The sequence below is a fragment of the Epinephelus moara genome, chromosome 12 (assembly GCF_006386435.1).
Source record: "Epinephelus moara isolate mb chromosome 12, YSFRI_EMoa_1.0, whole genome shotgun sequence".
Taxonomy (NCBI): Eukaryota; Metazoa; Chordata; class Actinopteri; order Perciformes; family Serranidae; genus Epinephelus; species Epinephelus moara.
The window spans coordinates 14,733,599-14,756,299 of NC_065517.1; positions in this window are offsets into that span (position 1 = coordinate 14,733,599).

The following is a 22,701-nucleotide window of genomic DNA, read 5'->3' on the forward strand; positions in this document are numbered from 1 at the left end:
CATGGAAACATGTCTCCTCTTGAGTTTGTCAGTGCCGGAGCAGATGGGACATCATAAAACCATAAGATCAAAGGAGGCTGGAACACGACAGTCTGTTTTCTCTGACTAAACATACTTCAGTAAAAATCTCAAACCTTATACCAGACTGATCCCAGAACATCTGTAAATTTCACTGAACTCGACTGTTTTATGACACTGAAATGTTTTTGTCCGCTGCACTGACGGAAAAGCATTTACTGTAGGATGGCCAGAGGATCTCATCCAGCCCTTTGGATAACAAAGAGATGATCGTACCTAGGATGTTCTTGTCCACCAATTTCATCAGCCGCCTATAATCTGTTGTAATATTCTGACAGATTTTTCTTGGATAATCAATGTAATAGTCACTTATAATAAGTACCAATATGACAAACCTCCTGAAGTACATAGGAAAATACAGCTGGCCTCAAGAAACAGAACAGCCACCTCACTAATGGTTAAAACTAGAACCACCATGTTCTGAACAGATGCATTAGAAACATGGTGACTCTGTATAAATATAATATTTGAGTAAGGGACATTTCACACTACACCCATCCTGAAAATCAAACATCTTTACTCCATATAGACATACTGCATATAGATGTTACATATACACACATATATATATATGTCTAGTTATCTTGCAATGATTGATGGTTTCACAGGTTCAGTGTATGTGGTACCTGAACTAAAATGAGTTTGACACCCCTGCTGTAAACTTTATTTTATGGGTCTGCCATTTTCCTGTAAGTTTCCTAGAAAGCACAATGTAACTAAATATGAATTATAGAGAGAGACAGAGAAAATCTCCATTTAAACCCATTTCATTAATTCATTTATTGTTCATTTAAGATTGTAAACTTTATTCTCCATATATGTTGAATAGTATGGATGACTCTCTATTTTCCCTTTATTTTTTTAATCAAATTACATTGATCTTTTCATTAAATTTAGCTTTACCGCACATGTTATGTTGTCAATTACTGAGCAGGGTCTAACAGCTATGGGACCTGAAGAAATGCACTTCTGTTTGGATATTCCTCTTGATATCATGACGTGAAAAAAAGAGGTTATTTAATCAAATGAACCCCATGAAACCTGAGAAAATTGTCTTGATTTCTTTTTAAATCATGGGAAGAAGGCAATAAGCACTAAAAGAAGAAATGAATAAAAAAATTAGCAAGAAATTGGTAAAAAGATAAAATTAAAAACAAGAACATTATTTAAAAAAAAAGAAACAATAGTTAAAAAATCAACAAATAAGGAAATGACCTGGTAACAGTGCTTAAAAATATAATAAAATCTGTAATGTAATTTAAATTTAAATGTTATAATAATTATAATCATAAATACAGTTTTTCCCTAGTTTTTCCTTTTTTCCCTGTTTTTTTCAAAATAATTTCTCAATGTATCATTATTATTATTATTTCTATTTATTTTTTATCATTATTTTGTTTTGCAATTTGTTGGATGTCTTACCAAGTTGCCCATGTTTTTGAAAAAAATCACCACTTATGAAAGGCGTGTAAAAGTAGCACAGGAAAAGTGATGTTGCTCCAGGTTTCAAAGTGTTTATAAATATTGTTGTTGCCTTTTGTTAGGACATTTTTGGTTGCTTTTCTATTGTCCTCCTTATTCTGTTTAGTCCTCTACTTGGAGAGTGGTTTGTCCTTATCTTGAATGTAAATAATAACTGCTGTAAGTCTTTAGTCCCTGTGAGAGAGGCCATTTTAACATCATGACACATAAAGTGGTTAAAACGTCCTTTTAAATACTATTCAATAGTTTTATTTTTATAGAATGTTTTTTATTTAATGAAAATACAAAATAAAAGTATTATCCATAATAGTAGGATAATTTTGAAGTCTTTTGAGAGACATAAAAGTACGTTATTGTAGGTTTTCTTGGCTCTGTTAATGAATTTATATTCAGGGAGGAACCTCATACATCAAACTGACAGACCGGAGTTAAATATTTAATAAAAATCCAATAAATAAAAACACACAATGGCATGAGTCAGAGTGTTTTAGATGAATGGCAGTGACGTGGCCATCCTCCGTCCTCCCCCCTCCCCTCTTGATTGGTTTTTATACGTTATCTACTCAGGAGGAAAAATCCATTTCAGGTGCTCATGCAGCGGGGCAGGGACAGATGGTGGCATATGTAATGATTACAGAATCCCCACGTTAAAATACTTTAATTACTAAGTCAATAATGGCACCAACAATTGGCGGACCTTTAGCGTAAAAACAACAGAAGGCGGAAGGCAAACTTTGGGCCAATGTTTAACCAGATTTTTGCATTAGAGCCGATTGAGACAGCCTCCATATGTGTCTCTAACACAGACTGTGGTGCAGGGGAAACCTTCCTGCCTGTTGTTTCTGCTGTCAGAGATTTCAGTCTTTTTTTACAGTTCAAATTTATTCCAATTATTTCCAAGTTTATGGCAGTCACAACCCTCCTATAAAAATATAAATGAAAAGAAGAGAAATCTCTGACTTACAGGTATTGTATGACACCATTAGTGTTACAATGGTCTATTTCTATACTAGACCATCTATCCAATATATATTCCTTTTTTTGTTGTTTTTTTTCATTTTATTCATAGACTTTTATTAGCCAGCAAACTGGAAAAGTCAGTTTTGCAAATTAGATACTGGAACTAAATGCTATAACATTTAAACATTTAGCATTTATAACATTTAGAGTTCACATATTACATTACATTTATTGATATTAACACTTAAGGACAAAAAGGAAATATAATCTTTAATTGATCTTTAATGAACTTTTCATATATTATTTTTATTTCAGTCTTTAATGTACTGTTAAATGCAAATTTAGGATCAATGCATTTAAAACATTTTTTTTAAATGTACTGAATTAATAATTGACTAGTATTAAAAAACAAAAAGTTACATTATTATTCCAGTGGCACATCCCAGACTCCATACAGGTGGTGTATCTCTTACAAATCAATGATCTGCATTGTTTTGTTTTGTTTGCTTGTTTGTTTTTTGTTACATTTATAGAGTTTTTAATTCATTGATTAATGATTAATGACTTCTCTTGGTGATGGGTCAAAACAACACAATACATAATATACAATAAACTATATCTGTATAATAATGTAAGGTAAAAGCTTAAACATTTATGTTATATAAGTTATTTAAATATTTGATGCTGCAGAGGGTGTTACATAATGTCCATACTGTACTTTGTACTTTTATACATGTTAAATATTATCCAGAGACTCTTGGACTTTGTTACTGTCATTACTGTTGTTTTAATAGACCTGAGCTGCAACACTGCGGCTCCTTCATGTGTCTGTAACAGTTTGATCACAGTAGACTTAAGCAGACGCTCAGGAAATACTCACTAGCAGACGAAGATCTATATTGGTTTTCTTGGGATTTTTGTCAAGAATTATAATAATATACAGAAATACTTAAACAGCCTCACATACCTGCACAAAGTCTTTTAACATAACATAGCATATGGTGAATAAGGACCAACATTAACTACATGTATCTATAAAGTGATAAGCTAACAGTAGAAATTTTACTTCTGTAAAAGTACTTGTGTAAAAATATGCTTGGAAAAGTAAAAATCTTGATAAATGTTACTGCATTTAAGTTTTAAAAGGAAGGGTGATCATTAGGCAACAAATACATTGCATTAAAGGGACAGTGCAGATTTTCTGAAGTGGGTTTATATGGGGTACTTATCTAAAGTCAGTGTATTACATACAGTAGGTGTCCGTTGGCACACCCCTAGTTTGGAGAAGCAGGCTGGAGTTTTACATGGAAGCTCAGCAATGCACTGCTGGGGATGGGGTCAGCAACAAAACATATTTTAGCCTCCTAAAAAAAGTCCCACTTGAAAAAATCTATATCAGTTTAAGTGTAAATTATGTTGAGAGTATTGTCAATGCTTTACCTTTCCATCAGACAGCCCATTGGAACTGGAAAGCCTTTAACAACTTCAGTTCACCAGCTATTCTCCCGTCAAAGCCACCAGACTCCACTTAGAAAAGCAGTCATTTTAGCTTGCTAAACACGGGAGCTGCTGATCTCCCACTGCTTTGATCAGTTAGTTAGTTAGTGTTATTGTGTGACTGATGAATCTGAACTAACCCTTTCAAATGCCAAAGTCACACTAAAACACAAATGCACTAAATTATTGAGGCGGCAGTACACAAGCAGCTCCAGTGGTTAGTAATGTTAAATCACTGTTTTTCTTAATGGAGTCTGGCTTTGAAGGGAACAATATAACATCACTGGAAATTACTGTTTGACGTTAAGGTAAAGCAGTGAAAATATTCTCAATATAGTGTACACTTAAAACTCATGATTTCTTTAGGTGGCTAAAATATGTTTTGTTGCTGACCCCATCCACAGCAGTACATTACGTAGCTTCCATGTCAAACTCCAGCCTGCTTCTCCAAACTGGGGGCGTGCTGACTGACTTCAACTGTAGGTAATACACTGTCAATGGATAAGTAACCCATAAAACCTCACTTCAAAAAAATGTTCACTATCCCTTTAAATGTCAATATATACAAGTCACAACATCCGGAGAATAAACCCCATGTCCAAACCAACGATAAAATTCCTTTTCTATATTTGCAGCCATGCATACAACTGATTATCAATTATGAGTATATAACCATCAGACAAACAAAAAATGACAGACACTAAATACAGAAGTCTACGGACAGTGCAGCAGGTGCAACAAGCAAAATTAAGCGACATATATAAAAAATAAAATCTGACACTGCTTTTAGAACCAAGAGCCAAAGGACACGTGTGTGAACAATTTAAACTCTAAAGTGATCATAGTAGTGTTAGCATCAGATGAGAGAGAGACCACCATGTGCCCTGCGGCTTCAGCGTCAGGTGATGGAGAACCCGACATGCCTCCAACAGCTTGACAGTAGTTGTGACATTTTAGAGTTTGTAATGTTAAAAGCTCCATCAGTTACATGATAATCACTGTGGTTTGTTAAATTTTGTTGTGTGTTTGAAATTATAAGTATCCTCACTATAAACAATACTGAAATGTGTCTGCTCTGTGCTGCAGGGTGGGGCCCACACGGGGTTAGGTTTTACCAGACACTTTCCGCTTCCTTGAAATCTCCCTCAGTGCCGGATCTTCCTATAGGTGACATAGGCAGCCATGTAGAGCGCCACCCAAAGTTGAGGGGCTGCCACTGATTGGCTTACCCTGACACTCTTAGCCTAATCTCAACCATCTCACTCGTCTTGCCTAAACCTAACCGACCCAACCAACAAAGGCAACAAGTAGTAGCCAATCAGAGGGAGGGTAGGGTAGGTCATGCCTTAACTATCTAGGAAATGCAAATTCCAGCTCTGGTGTGACTGCTGTTCAACGACCCTTGCACCCCCTCACACATTTAGCATATGTTTCATTTCCAGAGTGTCACCTCTGGGTGCCCTGCCCTCCTGCGGCTGCTGATTTATCTCCTCTCTATTGTTCCATCCTCACACAGTTTGACTTTTTCATGTGGCTTTTGTTTTTACTCAAATGGATGCAATTTGAAATGTAGCAAAGTACGATACTTGTAATAAAAAGTACTTAAGTAAAAGTAAAATTACTGATTTTGAAATACACAAAACAGTAACGAGAATAGGGTAAATGTAATTCATTACTTTGACCCCTGCCAGTGTTATCTATAAAGCAGATAAAATTTGCACAACCTTAAACAGCCACAGCAGCAAAATACAACACATTAATATGAAGATTTTGGAAACATTTTACTGCAGAGTGAGTACTTTTACATCTGATACTTTAGGTAGACCTACATTTACTGATAATGCTTAGATATTTTTAATCAAGGAAGGTTTCGAATGCTGAATTTTTACTTGTAGTGAAGTATTTTACAGGGTGATATAAGTACTTTCATGAAAGGATTTGAATACACCTTCCACCAGTGCTTTTCGATGCGTCTCTGGGCCAGAGGTAAAGTTATGAGAGAAGGTGCAGTTCTCCATGCGGCCGTTAGAGGGCAGCAAACTGACATATTAAAGTTTTTCAGGCGCATCAGTGCTTAATGCTGGAGTGAGAGGAGACAGATTCAAGTTGATTGATTTGCCTTTATAAAAAGTCTCTGAACGTGTCTTTCAGTGCAGAAAAGCCAAGGTCTCCATTCACAAAATAAAAAATAAAAAAAACATTTATCGCCGTTCAGTGGATCTGTCTGGGTTGCTCAGGTTTACACTGCTGCTGGGAGATGTCACATGAATCTGATGCTTACTCAAAAATTATATCAAAAAGCATATTAATCTTGATCAATAATCTGCTATGCTACGAGCCCAAAACCTCACTGACTCTTTCTTAGGAGGTTCAGTCAATGAAACATTGAATTTAAGGCAAGAAAACATTTTTTAGGTATAAACTGCTACTGAAACAAGACCATAAGATGTTTAAGTACGGAAAACTTACAATATATTGATGTGATAAGGGTTTTTCAACACTTTATATAAGCATTTTGTAGCAGGTTTTATTGATAACTCATCTGGATATGATTGTTTTTTGTCTCTAAAAAGTCTTTAAAGCTTTTTTTTATAAACATAAGAATGAAGTAAAACAAAGTAAAATACAAAAAATATTTCAAAATTAAATATCCAGCTCCTTTTTCCTCACATAAAGGTTGTAAACACAGGAGGTTCACCCAGACATTTGGACAAACAGCTTTTTCTGTCAGTGGAATCAACATGTGGAATTCTTTACTTACAGAACTCAAGCTGGATCCTGATTTCGATCACTTTAAACTCAAAGTAAAACAGTTTCTGAAGAGGAATCAGTCATGCAGCCATGCCTAATTTGGTGCTTCCTCTCTGTATATTAATTTTTGTTTGTACTTTGCACTGTTACTTGCGTTCTTGTTGCTGAGTCTTTTGTATAAGGCCCAGCTAGGGATGGGCATTGCACATTTATGGCATTTATGTATGCTACAAACTTGTCCCTACACAAATAAACATTAAATAAAAATGCAAAAAACACATGGCAATATAAAGAGAAGATTACATTTAACAAATCCATTCTCTCAATTCTCCAATACACTGTGACTCAGCTGCACCTCTCTGCCTCCTTATATTTGCTCCTGACAGTGGTGAAAAAAGCACTTGGATTAGTTACTCAAGTAAACGTAGCACTACCACAGAGTAAAAATACTCCTTTGCAAATAAACGCTCTGCATAAAAAGGATTATCTAAATGTCAAAAAGCAAAAATACTATGGATTATTATACATGACAGCTTTACATTGTGCAAATGGGTTGTGATTTTAATGTTTTAATATGTTAAAAGTGTTTTTTTCTTTTTGATTGTTTGATTTTTGTTTTTCTAATGCAGTCTCTGCACTACAACAAATTATTTGGTGATTTGTCTACTATATAATTTCAAAATGTCCTTAATGTTGAATTTTAGTCTGTCTGTGTCATTTCTGAAAATATGTGGAATCTAGGATATCCAACTTTGTACAATTTACTTTCTTAAAAACAGCTCAACATTTGACATGTTACTTTAGGCATAATTGTTGTATACTTTCTACAGTAAAGTTGACTGGAGAAAAAAAAGCATTAATATGTAACAGTATTTCAGTGTTGCAGCTGGTTGAGAGGCTTTCACCTGCAAAATGTCACTCAAATTATCACATAACAATGAGGAAGAGACTTTAAATGACTGCGAAGGAACTTTTCAATTAAATTAAATTCTATTTATAAAGCCCGCTATCACAAATCGCAATTTGCCTCAGAGGGCTTCACAGCATTAGGATGACAAAGAGATGACAAATAACTAAAAAAACAAGCAAAACAAACCCAAATGAGACATAAAATGACTCTGAAGAGATGCAGAATTACTACAGAGACACAGAACCACAAAAAAATTTAAAGCCTACAAAGATAAAAGATAAATACGCAACAATAAATAATAGCTTGAAACTTCAACTGATATTTTAAGCCAAAGATTCATGTTTTAATTCAATAAAGCTTTTATACAACTCCTAAAGCGAGTTCTTGAAATACACTCTGCAGCAGTTTGCCGTGATAAAATCATCTCCAAGAACTGAGCATTGGTTGGGAATATTTAGGCAACTGCAACTCGTATTTTGATCAAGTGCAGCACTTGTTGGTGTGATTGTTTTATAATGGGTCAGTACGAGGAAGCATGAATGAATGCAGATTGAGAGGCACTCAGGAGACGGTACTTATATTAGCCATTCTACATTATAATAAGCCCTCATGTGACCGTCTGCTGTATTCTATTATCCATTTCATATATTCATATCACAACAAAGCCAAGAATTTTCTCAGAAGAATTAAAAACTCTAACACTGATGTACAAATGAATTCCTGTGTGTGGAAGATTTATAATGCCCATTTAAGTCAAATATAATACACTCGATATCACTACAAGTCACAAGTACATGTCTCTGCTACTGTCTATTTAGCCTGAAAGGAGCTTTTGATGATATCACATTAATATCAGCAGAGGTTGAATATCAGATTTTAAGCAAACAAAGCCCTTAAAAGGAAAAGGTCAGAAAAACATGTCTATTTTCTCAAAATTTTTCCTGATAAAGAGCATGTGACATGACTGAAAACTAACTGGACCTTGTGCCGAGACTATTTTTCAACGGCTGTTTCCAAGATCATAAGCATTGTTTTAAGTATTTAATTTCTAACTTCTATCAATTGATTTTCAATTGAATGAAGAACTTAGCCCCATTTATATTTCTGTTTTTAATATTTCATTATTTTGTATGCATCCTAATCAAATCAGAATACAGAGAACAAGGAACATGACCATGACATTGCACTAATCAGTATAAAACTTCCGTACTGTCTGTGCATTGCATCATTTCGTGATATAAAATGTATAAAATGAAGGAGAGAGAATAAACACCATCTTTCAGACTCTCAGAAAACTATGGGGGAAATAATAGAGGAAAGACTAAAATTAATAGAAACGAAAATACCACAAGGATTAATTTTAGTGCAAAGTTGAAGACAATAAAACACATCACATTTAAATTTGTCTTTTTGTCTTTTTTACTACATAAAAGGGGTTAAATCTTATGTTACTTTAGTGCAGTGTATTGCTTTGCTCAGCGCTTCCTTGCCCCGCTATCGTTCTCTTTGTCATGAGACCACTGCTGTGCTCCACACCAAGGAACAGTTGGTAAGAGTCCATGCACACATACATACCCCTTTTCCACCAAAGCAGTTCCAGTGCTGGTTTGGGGCCAGTGCTTAATTTCGAACCGGTTTTCCTGTTTCAACAGACAAAAGAACTGGCTCTGGGCCAGAAAAACCATTGTGGCACCAGTTCTTTGCTGGACTAGAAGAACGAACCACATACGTCACGGGGAAGGTGGTGGGGTTATTGAGACCAACAACAATAAACGAGACCGTGCGAAGCCCCATTTAAAAAAACAAACAAAAAACAGCCAAGAGTGATGGACGCATCAAAGCAACAGTGGTCTGTCGAGGAAACAAGCTGTCTCCTTGCCTTATGGTCGTTGGCATGTGTCAGCTGCACAAATACGTGGTCCGCCATCGTTGTTGTTCCTTCGAGCTCAGCGCCAGTGGGAAAGCAACAACGTAACTGACGTATACAGTGATGCAATGACGTGGCACCCTAACCACCTTGAGCTGTGGAAAAGCAAATTGGTTCTCAGCTGGTTTGCAAGTTGAACCAACTGAGAACCAGCACTAGCTCAGCACAGCACTGGAACTGCTTTGGTGGAAAAGGGGTAACAGTGGCAGGGCTAACTGTTAGCATCACATGGCTAAGCTAATGTTACCTAACACTTAATAACAGGACAGAGTCGTTTCAGTCAGTGTTGGTGTGAGTTTGTTGGGACCACTACAGCTCGGTGTTGGATGTTTGCCGCTGTTGCTGTGTTAGCTCATGCCAACCAGGCAGATGGTGAAGTGAACGGAAGAATAGCGGCTCAGAAATGGTCTTTCAGAGCTGCATCTAAAATATGAAGCATTAATGGCAGCTTCAAGAAGTTTGCTGATTCTTCTTATGTTAACTTTAAATTTATGGTTTAATAAGCTCATTGAAGCCTGTCTGTTAAATAAATGAATTTCTTTGTTGGCCAATTTACAGTCCTTTTCCTACATTAGATTTTTTTTATGTTGTGAGTTCTTGAATACTTTAATGCAAGTACTCCAATGTGAAAGTCCTTGTTGCTCATCCCTAAGAAATACCGTCTAGTTCACCAAATGTGTATTAGACCTAATGTTCAATTTAAAATAGTCACCCACAAATATACAATCCTGTTTTCTAAAAACTATAGTGACCAGTTGTTTTAGTAAATTACTCAACCTTCTTTTAAAGAGTGAAACTGTATAATTGTTGACAGTTTTTAAAGATTTGCATCTTCAGTAGGAACCAGTGGGCTTGGGCTCACAGCCACAGACAGAGTAGGTAGGCCATAAAGTTTGAGAGACAGACGAACACATTAATGGTTTGATCATTTCATTAGATTTGCTGTCAGTGAGGAAAACACAGAGTAACACCATTTTTAACCATTTAACACAGCTGATTTTGTAAACTTTTTTCTCAGCACTTCACAAAGTCTAAATAAGAGGACTTGCACATACTCCTCAGCTGTGTGTGTTATTGTGTGTGTGTTTTAACCCCACACTGGCCAGCGCTGCAGGTATTTCTCTCCCTGGTGGTGAATATCTGGGAGGACTATGCAAACACCTAATGCACAGCACAAGCTGCAGGAGCAGTGTGAGCATCCACAGCATGTGTGTGTGTGTGTGTGTGTGTTCAATGTGTTTGGGATTGTTCTTGTGTATCTACATGCACACACATATGATGTGTCTGTGTGTTACTGGAAATTAGAAATTTCCAGGGCCACATCTGATGTTGTCGCACTGTAGTTTTTAGGAAACATTCCACAAACTGGAGGAAATAGTGTACTTGTTGGGGACTATTTTCAGCAGTGGATAAATCCACATTTGATACTCTGATGCAGTGGGTCCCAACTGGTGGGTCGTGGTCCAAAAGTGGGTTGCGGGTCCACTCTGAATGGACCGCAAATTACTCGCAAATGTGTCAAGTTTATTAAAAAAACACCCTTTATTTTAAAGTACAGTAAATTTCTGGCACAGAGTTTTTATTTTGAAGTGCTGTTTCCTGCTGTAGAGTGAGTGAATAACAGACAGCTACTTAATAGAGACACCAAACTAGTTGACGACATGGCCAAACGAAATCATTATGCTGAATGTATTAAACTGTTGGACCTCGAACAAGTGAGGAGAAATCTGGACCCTGTGGCTGGACCAGTTGGGAACCACTGCTTTAATGAGTATTTGCAACCTATTTCCTTTCCAAGGTTGTCAAATATCAGGACTTTGTCACACCTCCTGGCCTCTCATACAAATGTTAAAGGCACCCTTTAGCTTCATTATATGACTCAGGGTGGTCTCTCGGGTAAAACACCTAGCAATACACTGTTTACATTCCGAAATTGTTGCGGTTTGGTTTCAGCAACAAAACTACTTGGTTAGGGTTAGAAAAAATACCATGGTTTAGTTTTAGATACACACACATTATAAGGTTAGAGTACAGCTTAACAACATGTGAAATATGTCACGTCATAGGTCACTTTAACTTACATTAAAACAATGCTAACCTTTGGTTTCACACGGACACTAACAGCCATCTCCTGGATGACAGTTCTGTGCTTGTTTGGCCCTTGGAGTTAGCTGAAAGCCTGGTGCGTCCCCTAAAGACGCTAACGCCTCATTTCCTCTTTCATATGTGTATGGAGACGTGGCAAATGTAGCCCATTCATTCCTATGGGAATCTCCATGATATCCAATGTGCCTGTGAAATTCCTCCACTCCGTAATATTTCAGTCAGGAATTTGCCTTGAGTACGATAAGAAAATGTTACTTTTTTTGGGTGGATTTTGGAGGGACTGTATAGCACGCTATTTCCTTCTATTGAGTTGCCTGTGTTGATTGTCAGGTGAGCTTGTTTGATTAAAAAGAACTTGTTTATCAAGTTTTAACACATTGTGAATCTGAGTAATGTTATTCTGCTAAAATATGGTTATACTTTATATACAGTCAGATTATCATCATGATTCGTTCAGCTGTTCATACGTCTTTTGAATTAAATATTTCACAAAACATGCTACATTCGCCAGCAGGTCAACATTCATTTATTTGTTGCCATGCGATACTGGTCCTGTTTTGTCCCGTCAATGTTCCAAGCGCATACTCCAAACTACTGGAAAAAATTAGCCTCTCCCCCATGGCTACAGGTGCTTTCTGTTAGGTTTCTATCCATCCGTGAAGAAATGCATTTCCTTGCGTTGGACAATAGAGGCATCATCCGTATATTCAAGGATCTACTGGTACCAGTCACATATGTAATGTGGAAACGAGGCGTAAGGGGTGCCTTTGGCAAACTGTATTCAATGACCTGGGAATGAGAACAGGCTGGCATCTGGGGCAGCAGTGTATGTGGGACTGAGTCAAAATAAACTACAGTGTGTGTTCTTGGTAATAAAGGAAGTTCACCCAGTGCAACTGTGTGGCTCACTGATGTGTTTTTAATAGTTTTTGGACAATAGTGGCGCTCTATGGGACAGAGGAAGAACACTTTTTTTCACGGGATTTGTTGAGAAAAGTATCAAATATTGCCAGACTTAAATTAAATACAATTTAAAAAATAACCTTCAGGTTGATGTCTGCACAGATAGAGCTTTTATATTGTCCAGATTTTAATTCAAATACAAAGACCAGCATAATTTGATTTCATCGCTTATTTTCGTCGAGTGACACGTTTTGTTTTACAAACAGTCTGACGAACATTTTTATCATAGTTTAAGTTAAAGAAATGAAGGCTCGTGTCTGTGTCTAAGAGAGGGAGAAGGTATACTTGAGTGCAAGTGCGAGCTCAGGTACAATTTTTCATCTCACACACACAGAAATACATTCTTACAGTATAAAAGAAACAAAGTATTCACCACAGTCAAGCCCGTACTCATAGAAAGAACATAGAAAAGACTGCATAAAAGACTTTAGTGGCTTCTGCTCTTATAAGACTCTTCCCTGACTTGGCTCACCTTGGCAAGACCAACAGACATTAATAAGACTCCTAATTACGTCCTTAGCTGCACCTCAATAGCTGCTTCATCACATCAAAGTTGAATTTAATTTCCGAGTTTAAATTGCGGAACTCTGATTTCTCAGTTGTTTTTCCTTTTGCGACCTTGTAATTAATTTTTTATTTTTTCACTTTCCACGAGCATCTTTCACATTCTCAAGTGTGCATTTGGCGCATGAATGCTTTCTTTAAGACTCAAAGCTGCTACTGATAAAACTGCACATATTATTACTCAATGTGACATACAATACTGAGATGAAGAGAAGTGTTTTCTTTTGCACTCATAAGTGGTCTTGTAAACTTAGCACAGTGCAGACGTCATGTCATGCAGACACACGGCACTCATCAGCAGAGGGAATATAATAATCCAACAGTTTGCCCTTCATTGAATGCAGTTTCTGATGCGAACAGATGTCCCCATTCTCTCAGATAACACAAAACAGACAGGACGTAAATACCACATGAAGGTAAACAAGCCTTTCTGAGACAGTGAGAAATAAAAGTTAAAAAAAGAGAGAAAAAAGAACTATTCTTTGATCACAATTTGCCATTTATGTGCCGTGTATTCAACCCCCTTAAAACATCCAAGGTGAACGCTTTGGCTATTCTTTGTGGACTTTAATTGCATCTTTTCTTTGGTAGTCTGTATGAAACCGGGAAGTCTTTGCTACGTGTATCAGAACTTTGTTCCACCAGTGGAGTTATGGGTCAGAAAGTGTGCATGTCGCAAAGGTAGTCACATCAAACATTACAAGAGCTACAGGCTGAAAGTGTAATGTAATAAAGTAGTTACTTTTGTTTCTGTTTTGCCCAAAGTTCAACAAACTGCTTTCTTTTTGTCCGTGTTGAGTGCGCTGATAGGTGAGATTCAGTAGCGGAAGAAGTAGCAAGATCTTTTGCTTAAGTGTAAAACTACTGTGTTAGAAGTAAAATTTTTACTTTTAACTTTTTTATTTAACTGAAAGCACATGCATATTAGCATCAAATTATACTTACACACATTTCTTATCTTACCTATAGTGCTATTTATCATTGTTTTGGTGTGAGTTGTCTAACATTGGAGATATCAGCCTTAAAGATGTCTGCATCCTCTCAAATGTAGTGGAACTAGATGGCACTTGGCATGTGGTGCTCAAATCACAAAAAAGCAAACAGACAAAAAAACATGGAATGAGCATGACGAAACACAGCATGAGATGTAAATATTAAAGATGTCCTCTTCCTGAGCCAACGAGGCTGAGCTGTAACGTTCAACACATTCTCTCTCCGACCTCGTCACATACTGACATTTGGTCATGGACTTTCAACGTCCAGATATGACGTGCAAGGTATCCTGGGTGCATTGGTTGTCTGGGACGCTATGTCAAGTTCTGCCTGTTACATGCATTGTCTTCTTTGAATATACACATCTGTTTAGACAGGAAATTTAATGTTTACACACAGTCTCTTTCAGAATAAACGCATTATGTTGGTACAACACCGCATATTAATGTTTTTTTTCCCTTTAAAAAAAAAAATTGTGGTTAGGTTTAGGAAACAAATACACATGGTTAGGTTTAGGCAACAAAATCACATGGTTGGGTTTAGGTAACAAAAACACATGGTTGGGTTTAGGCAACAAAAACACATGGTTGGGGTTAGGCAACAAAAACATGTGGTTAGGTTTAGGCAAAAAAAACATGTGGTTAGGTTTAGGCAACGAAAACAGATGGTTGGGTTTAGGCAACAAAAACACATGGTTATGTTTAGGCAACAAAAACACATGGTTGGGTTTAGGCAACAAAAACACATGGTTAGGTTCAGGCAACAGAAACACATGGTTAGGTTCAGGCAACAAAAACACATGGTTGGGTTTAGGCAACAAAAACACATGGTTAGGTTGAGGCAACAAAAACACATGGTTGGGTTTAGGCAACAAAAACACGTGGTTATGTTTAGGCAACATAAACACATGGTTGGGTTTAGGCAACAAAAACACATGTTTAGGGTTAGGCAACAAAAACATGTGGTTAGTGTTAGGCAACAAAAACACATGTTTAGGTTGAGGCAACAAAAACACATGGTTAGGTTTAGACAACAAAAACATGTGGTTAGGTTTAGGCAACAAAAACACATGTTTAGGTTTAGGCAACAAAAACACATGGTTGGGTTTAGGCAACAAAAACTCATGGTTGGGTTTAGGCAACAAAAACTCATGGTTAAGTTTAGGCAAAAAAAACACATGGTTGGGGTTAGGCAACAAAAACACATGGTTGGACTTGGACTTGCGCTGCCTTATTTTCGTTCTTGCCCCGCTGCGTTTCCCCTGATGCCGCCGGGTGCTGTTAAACTATAATGGCAACCGGCTGCGTATCATGCTGATGTTAAGTTACTGCCCAAGCGCAGGATTTTCGACGACTTAGGAGTGAGAGCAGGTTGTAACATTAGCCAACTCTGTGGTCGTAGGTGAGCTAGCAGTAGACGCATGCTTCCTTCTGCGCAATGACATACTTTTAATGGGTGTAGGTCGGTAGAAAGAAAATAGTTCTTGCATGAAACTGCTCACAAAAAGGTCTGTTTTCTTGACTAATGGGGTTGTGCTTTGTGCGCCCTAAGATAACACTTTTGTTTTTTTTGCTCCCATTGTTCACAGGTTAAAGATCTAAGACTTTTTTTCATCAACTCAATAAATATATTTCTGTCAAACTTTGGTCACACCTTTGTTAAAATCCATGTTAGTGTGTGCCTTGGGATGGTCCTAATAAAAAATTGTGCAGTGTTATTAAAATATTAAATATTAAAATACAGAAACACTAATTTGGAAGAATATTGTGTATTCCAAAACAGAACAAATCCATTGAGGCATCATAACCATCTTTCTAGAGGTCAAAATCTTTATACATTTTTTCATTCTTTACATTGAACAAAGCGGGTAGATTGGCCTACTACAAATAACATGTCAGTGCTGGATAATAGTTTTTACATCTGGACTGTATGATAAAAAAAAAAAAAAAATTCTGAATATTAAAATACACTAACACTCAATTTCCCTCATTCTGCAAATGAACAAAGTTGAATGTTTCAGCAAAACTACCAAAACAGAATGCAGTTCATCCTACCTCTTTCCACAATTTCTTTTTTTATACCAGCTACAAGGTATTTGCTCACTCTGGAACTGATGTAAAATGCGGAATGTTTATGGAATGTTTGGCATGAAAATGACAAGCTTAAAAATAGCCAGAGGCCACTGTATTAGTTAATCTGTCTATATACGTATATACACAAAAGACCATTTCTCACAAATATTGTTCACAAATCTGTCTAAATCTGTGTTAGTGAGCACTTCTCCTTTGCCGAGATAATCCATCCCACCTTACAGGTGTGGCATATCAAGATGCTGATTAGACAGCATGATTATTGCACAGGTGTGCCTTAGGCTGGCCACAATAAAAAGCCACTCTGAAATGTGCAGTTTTGCTTTATTGGGGGGGTCAGAAAACCAGTCAGTATCTGGTGTGACCACCATTTGCCTCACGCAGTGCAACACATCTCCTTCGCATAGAGTTAATCAGGTTGTTGATTGTGGCCTGTGGAATGTTGGTCCACTCCTCTTCAATGGCTGTGCGAAGTTGCTGGATATTGGCAGGAACTGGAACACGCTGTCGTATACGCTGGTCCAGAGCATCCCAAACATGCTCAATGGGTGACATGTCCAGTGAGTATGCTGGCCATGCAAGAACTGGGATGTTTTCAGCTTCCAGGAATTGTGTACAGATCCTTGAAACATGGGGCTGTGCATTATCATGCTGCAACATGAGGTGATGGTCGTGGATGAATGGCACAACAGGGCCTCAGGATCTCGTCACGGTATCTCTGTGCATTCAAAATGCCATCAATAAAATGCACCTGTGTTCGTTGTCCATAACATACGCCTGCCCATACCATAGCCCCACCGCCACCATGGGCCACTCGATCCACAACGCTGACATCAGCAAACCGCTCACCCACATGACGCCACACATGCTGTCTNAAACTGCACATTTCAGAGTGGCCTTTTATTGTGGCCAGCCTAAGGCACACCTGTGCAATAATCATGCTGTCTAATCAGCATCTTGATATGCCACACCTGTGAGGTGGGATGGATTATCTCGGCAAAGGAGAAGTGCTCACTAACACAGATTTAGACAGATTTGTGAACAGTATTTGAGGGAAATGGTGTTTTGTGTGTATAGAAAATGTTTTAGATCTTTGAGTTCAGCTCATGAAAAATGGGAGCAAAAACAAAAGTGTTGCGTTTATATTTTTGTTCAGTGTATATACTAACTACAGTTCAATGTCCATAGTTACACTCCACCACTGCAATTAAAAATATCAGGTGTTTGCAGATGGTATAATATAAAAGGTATTTTTGGGGTATTGTTTTGCCTTTAGTTGATAGGACATTAGTAGGACATTAGTCCTATTAGTCCTTCTACTATGGTCTCCTATGGGTAACGTAGGTTAGAATTGAGCCTGCAGCTGCTACGGTTAGGACACAGCCTTAGCACATGGGGTGCCTGATCTACTAGGTGAGCTAGTGGGCACCCCAGGTTTTAGCAGTTTTTAAGGCGGTATCAATGTTTTTGGTTTGACCTCAGGTTGATACTACAGTTCCAACCTGTCGCAGTACATTCAGCATTGTGTGGTTTGTCCTCCTCTTTGTTTACAGTAACATTCCTCTGAGCAGTATGGAATTAACTGAGTGGAATTTCAAAGCTTGTCAAAAACAACTAGTCTGTACATCACAACCTTCATGTAGCGACAAATCGACCATGTGTATGCTACATGAAGCACACACACACTCCGAACCATTTAACGTGTTTTACCTCATTCATACAGGGAAACTTTCAAGTTCATACATTCTTTTTACTATTTTTCTCTTTATTTTCCTCCTTTCTCTCTCCTCCATCAAGAAGACGTCTGTCCTTTAATGAGCTTTTATAAGCTGAAACCATTCATGCAGCTGCAGTCAGAGTGCTTTGGCCTCTCCTTGAATGGCAGGAGAGATGGGATGAGTGATGGATTTCACTTTCCATACACACAGCTCTAATCCGCTTTCATACTTTATTAAGTAAATAATTTTTTCCCCATAGCACGTGACACTGTTTCTGTTTTTGGTAATGAACAGGGAAAAGCCCAAGATCACAGGTTGTTATCTAAAGAAAATGGGCTTTGTTATCTCGAGATAAAAAGATAGTAATGAAAATGAAAAGGTTGTCTCCTCTTATTAGGCTACTTGTAATGTTTGTCAGAAAGCAGGAGGGCCCTGCCAGCAGGCATAGATGGTGTCTTGACAACTATAGCAGCTGATTTTAAGTTTAAAATTATAAATCAAGGAGTACCTATTGTCTGTTTGTTCACCCCCTGTGTGCATACAAGATGACGCTGTTGGCTCTATTATCATAAACCAAGCTGTGCGTCTAGATGGCGGTCTGGTATGCCTTGAAAAGTGCATCTGGAGCATGCCAAATGCACTTTGGTAATTTTGTAAACAGACTTCTTTGGTGCACCTTTGACCTTTCTCATCATGACACACTAACAGTCTGGGAACCCTGCAGGGTGTTTTCCTCCAAGGAAACTTGTTGTCTAGAACTTGAGATGGGCATTATTGTTAAAGTTTAGTTTTAAACCTGAACAATCTCTAACACATCATGTTGATCATCACAGCCACAAATTAACTAGAAATATCGGCCCGACCTTACAGTTAACATCCATGTCTGTGAAAACATGGATGCTTCACACACATCTTCAACCTCGCAGCACAGAAGATCTACGCAATCAGCACAGTTTCAAGATTAGTGTCACTAATTCAGCATCTGAACAAATGTCTCCCCTTCTGTCCCTGAGATATGATGCTGAGTAATGGCCAGAAAAGTGTTTTTACAGAACATTATGTCGTCACAGTGACCTTTGACCCTTGGGTATGAATCATTTCAGCATTTTAGCCTATTAGATATTTGTATTGAGTTTTGTTGTAATTTGCACAAGAATTCTTGAATTATGGCCAAAAACATGCTTTGTGAGGTCACGCTGACCTTGACCTTTGACCTTCAACCACCAAAATCTAATCAGTTAACTGTTAAGTCCAAGTGGATGTTTGTGCCAAATTTGAAGAAATTCCATTCCATTCGTTGAGTCCAAAGGGAAGTTTGTGACTCCAGCTATGGCTACCGCTGGTGTGGAGGAATAAAAATGTATTTCTTCTGCACATTAATAAGCATGTTTGAGACTGACAAATTGGAAACAGTTCACACAGTTCCAAGAAAGACTGTGAATCACTTATAACTCTCAGGAACGTCCATTCCTTCCAGTCTTTCACCTGGTGTCTCCATGCTAAACATCCGTTGCCCAGGGTAACAAGATTGGCCAAAATGTTGCCTGGAGCTCTACATTTTTAATTAGAATACAGGTAGATGTGTGGCTGTGATGAGCAACATGATGTGGTAGAGACTGCTAAGGTTTAAAACTTCCTGTACCGAGTCCTAGAAAAAAATGTTTTCCTCTGAGAGAAACTCTCCTCGGGATTCCCAAACTGTTAGTCTGTCATGACGACAACAGCCCTGTGATTAAAGGGAGTTAAAGTACTGAAAGCAATGACTGTCACAGCCTCTGATGCACCCACCTATAATAATGCGTTCTTTCTGATTCCACCCCGTGCCAAGGTGCACCACAGGTACACCAAGGGATGCCTGGCCATGAAATTATCGAAGGCATATTTGACATGTTCCCTGACTGCGCCTCTTGCTTCACAATGACAGAACCCGCTGTATCTCAGCGCCAGTGCTTAATAGCGCACAACATCACTCCAGGTAGAGACTGAAGTTGGAACAGATATCTGCTGCCTTCGGATGGCTGTACAGAGAGTGGCAAATGTTAAGGAAAGGGAGTGAGCGGCGTTCTAAGGCACATCACAGAACATGAGTGTTGATAAATAATGGATACTCCTTGATCTGACATTTTTACCATATTTTGTTTGTTGGTAAAATTCTGCACTAATCCTTTAGAGAGACTCAGGGTGCTTTCAGACCTAGAGTTCACTCCCCTTGGTCTGAATCAGGGACTAATTCTGTCACAAAGTTGCATAATTGCCTAGAGCTGGTTCGTGTTCTCACGGCAGCATTTACAAGTGGACCAGATCAAATGCCTTGTGTGAGAAAGCTGCTCTTGATTGGTCAGAATTTCCATGCAGGAAAAATCCAGGAAGTAAACCAAACGTTGAAGAAGAGAACACTTGCAAGATAAATGTGACACTTTCTAATGTCACAATGGAGGGACAACTACGCAGGTTGATTTTAGCGCTGGTCATCGTGGACTATATTGCAGTCATTGTTCATTTTAGTCAAACCATACAGTTTGAAAACGAGGCGCGGCTCCAACTAGAAAACAATGTTTTGATGCATTGGATGTGCTGAATGTACATATTAAGGTAGTACAGGAGGAGGTGCACATTAATAATCCTCCAGGACTGTAACATGCTCATGTTTAACCCAAACAATGTGTCACGTGACTGCAGTTGGTTCAGATCGAGGTTGGAACATGTTCTCACCACAAACAAACCGCACCAGAGTTTGTACGTAACCAGACCGAGACCACCTCTTCAAGAAGGTCTTGGTCCAGTTGTTTTAGTGTGCATCTGAGTGTGATTGCTGTGTTCACACCTGCCCAAATGAACCGCACTTAGGGGGCAAACGAACTTGAGTTCAATTGAACCGAACCACACAAGGCAGGTGTAAAAGCACCATTAAAGGGGATAGATATAGGTTTCATACTTCCCAGCCAGTAGGTGTGCGACACCTACTGGCTGGGAAAACAACAATTATTTCTCTACTGTAATTATTTTTCAGGAAAATATAGACTTTAATTCTACACCTTTCTAGATGTTCTGCGGATGTACTATTTTTGAAAAAATATTCGTTTTGATGAAACAGCTATACATATGACCTTTAAACTAACAACGAGCCAACTTATTTTCTCAGAACTTGATATGATAACTTGGTTGAAGGTGATGTGTAACAGATACATTGGATTTTGTTTCATATTTTTGTAACAAAAATGAAATATATTTTATACCTTTTATAATCCAATTGAATTTTTGGGGTCTCTTTGATTGAGTGGGCCAGCTCTGAAAATTCACAGTTTTTCCTTGAAGATGATCCACCACAAAAGCTACAAGTAACTGAAGGATTGATGTGACACTTCTACTGTACCGTGTTATGATCATATGAATGTAAGAATTAAAAAAAAAAGAAAAAGAATTCACTTAAGTGAATTTTCAGTCCAAGGGCACAAAGAGTCCTGTTGTTTACTGGGCTTTCACATGAATGGGAGACAATCCTCTCGTGGAACCTTGTCCCTTGAACCTTGAGCAAATTGTTTCCATTTTTAAATGCCACTTAATGCATCAGAAATACATCACAGCCTGCCCCGCTAATGGACACTGAACTGGTAGACGACTGATAAGAAAATTACAAAAATGCAACTTTTTCAAAAACTTACACCCCATAGAAAGGATTCCCTTTTACACAACTCACTCACAGAGGGGAAAAAAAGTATGTTTTTTTTTTTTTTTTTAAATGACTTGTCCTTGAGCAAACAACAGTCATGTTTTCCTGACATATCTGAGGAGAGGAGAGGGCAATTGTTGCCAGACACTTAAAGGAAGAAGCATCGTCTTTGAATTGCAGTAAAGAAACATCTAAAAACCATGACTTTCTGTGTCAGTTTTCAGTGCTACACACTTCTGATTTGATCACTTACATTATTACCTTTTCATTATTTTGTTGGGTAGTGGCTTGTTTCTTATTTGCTATACAGCATTTTTTTTTAAAAAAAAGTTTAGGACCTGTCACAAAACCATTTAGTGACACACATTTTTCCAACAATGAACCCGCACCCACCCCCTCATATGAGGTTGAGGAATGGCAATAAGAACAGCAACATATTAGTTAATAATAAGAGTAACGGCTGAGGTACATTGATATAAAGCAAATGGGAGGAAAAAAGAGTGACAAATACACTTTTAACTAAAATAAATAAACAATAAAAAAAAATCGAATTAAACTAATTTAAATCAAATTAAATTAAAATAATTGTGTATATATAATAATATTAATACAAATATGTTAAGGACAAAGTATAGGCCTACATGTATGGGCCGCTGCAGTGCTTTTTCAATATTCTGTCAGAATTAAAATTTCCATATAGCACATTCTTAAAGAAAAACAATATATAGTTACATGTACAGTACATTAAGTCAATTTATGCTGCTATGCAAATGTAGTTTTGAATACATAGCAGCATAAGCATATTCCATGAGTATTCCAGATTTCTACAAATATAATAATTTAGTCTCGTTCAAAAAAGTTAAGGTTTTGTCAATCTCCATGATTACGCAACTTTTTCCAAAATGCCCTCCTTGGCTAAGATCCTTGAGAAGAATTTTCTTTTTTAAATCAATGTTATTTATGAATTCCTCCTTTTACAAAAAATTTCAAGG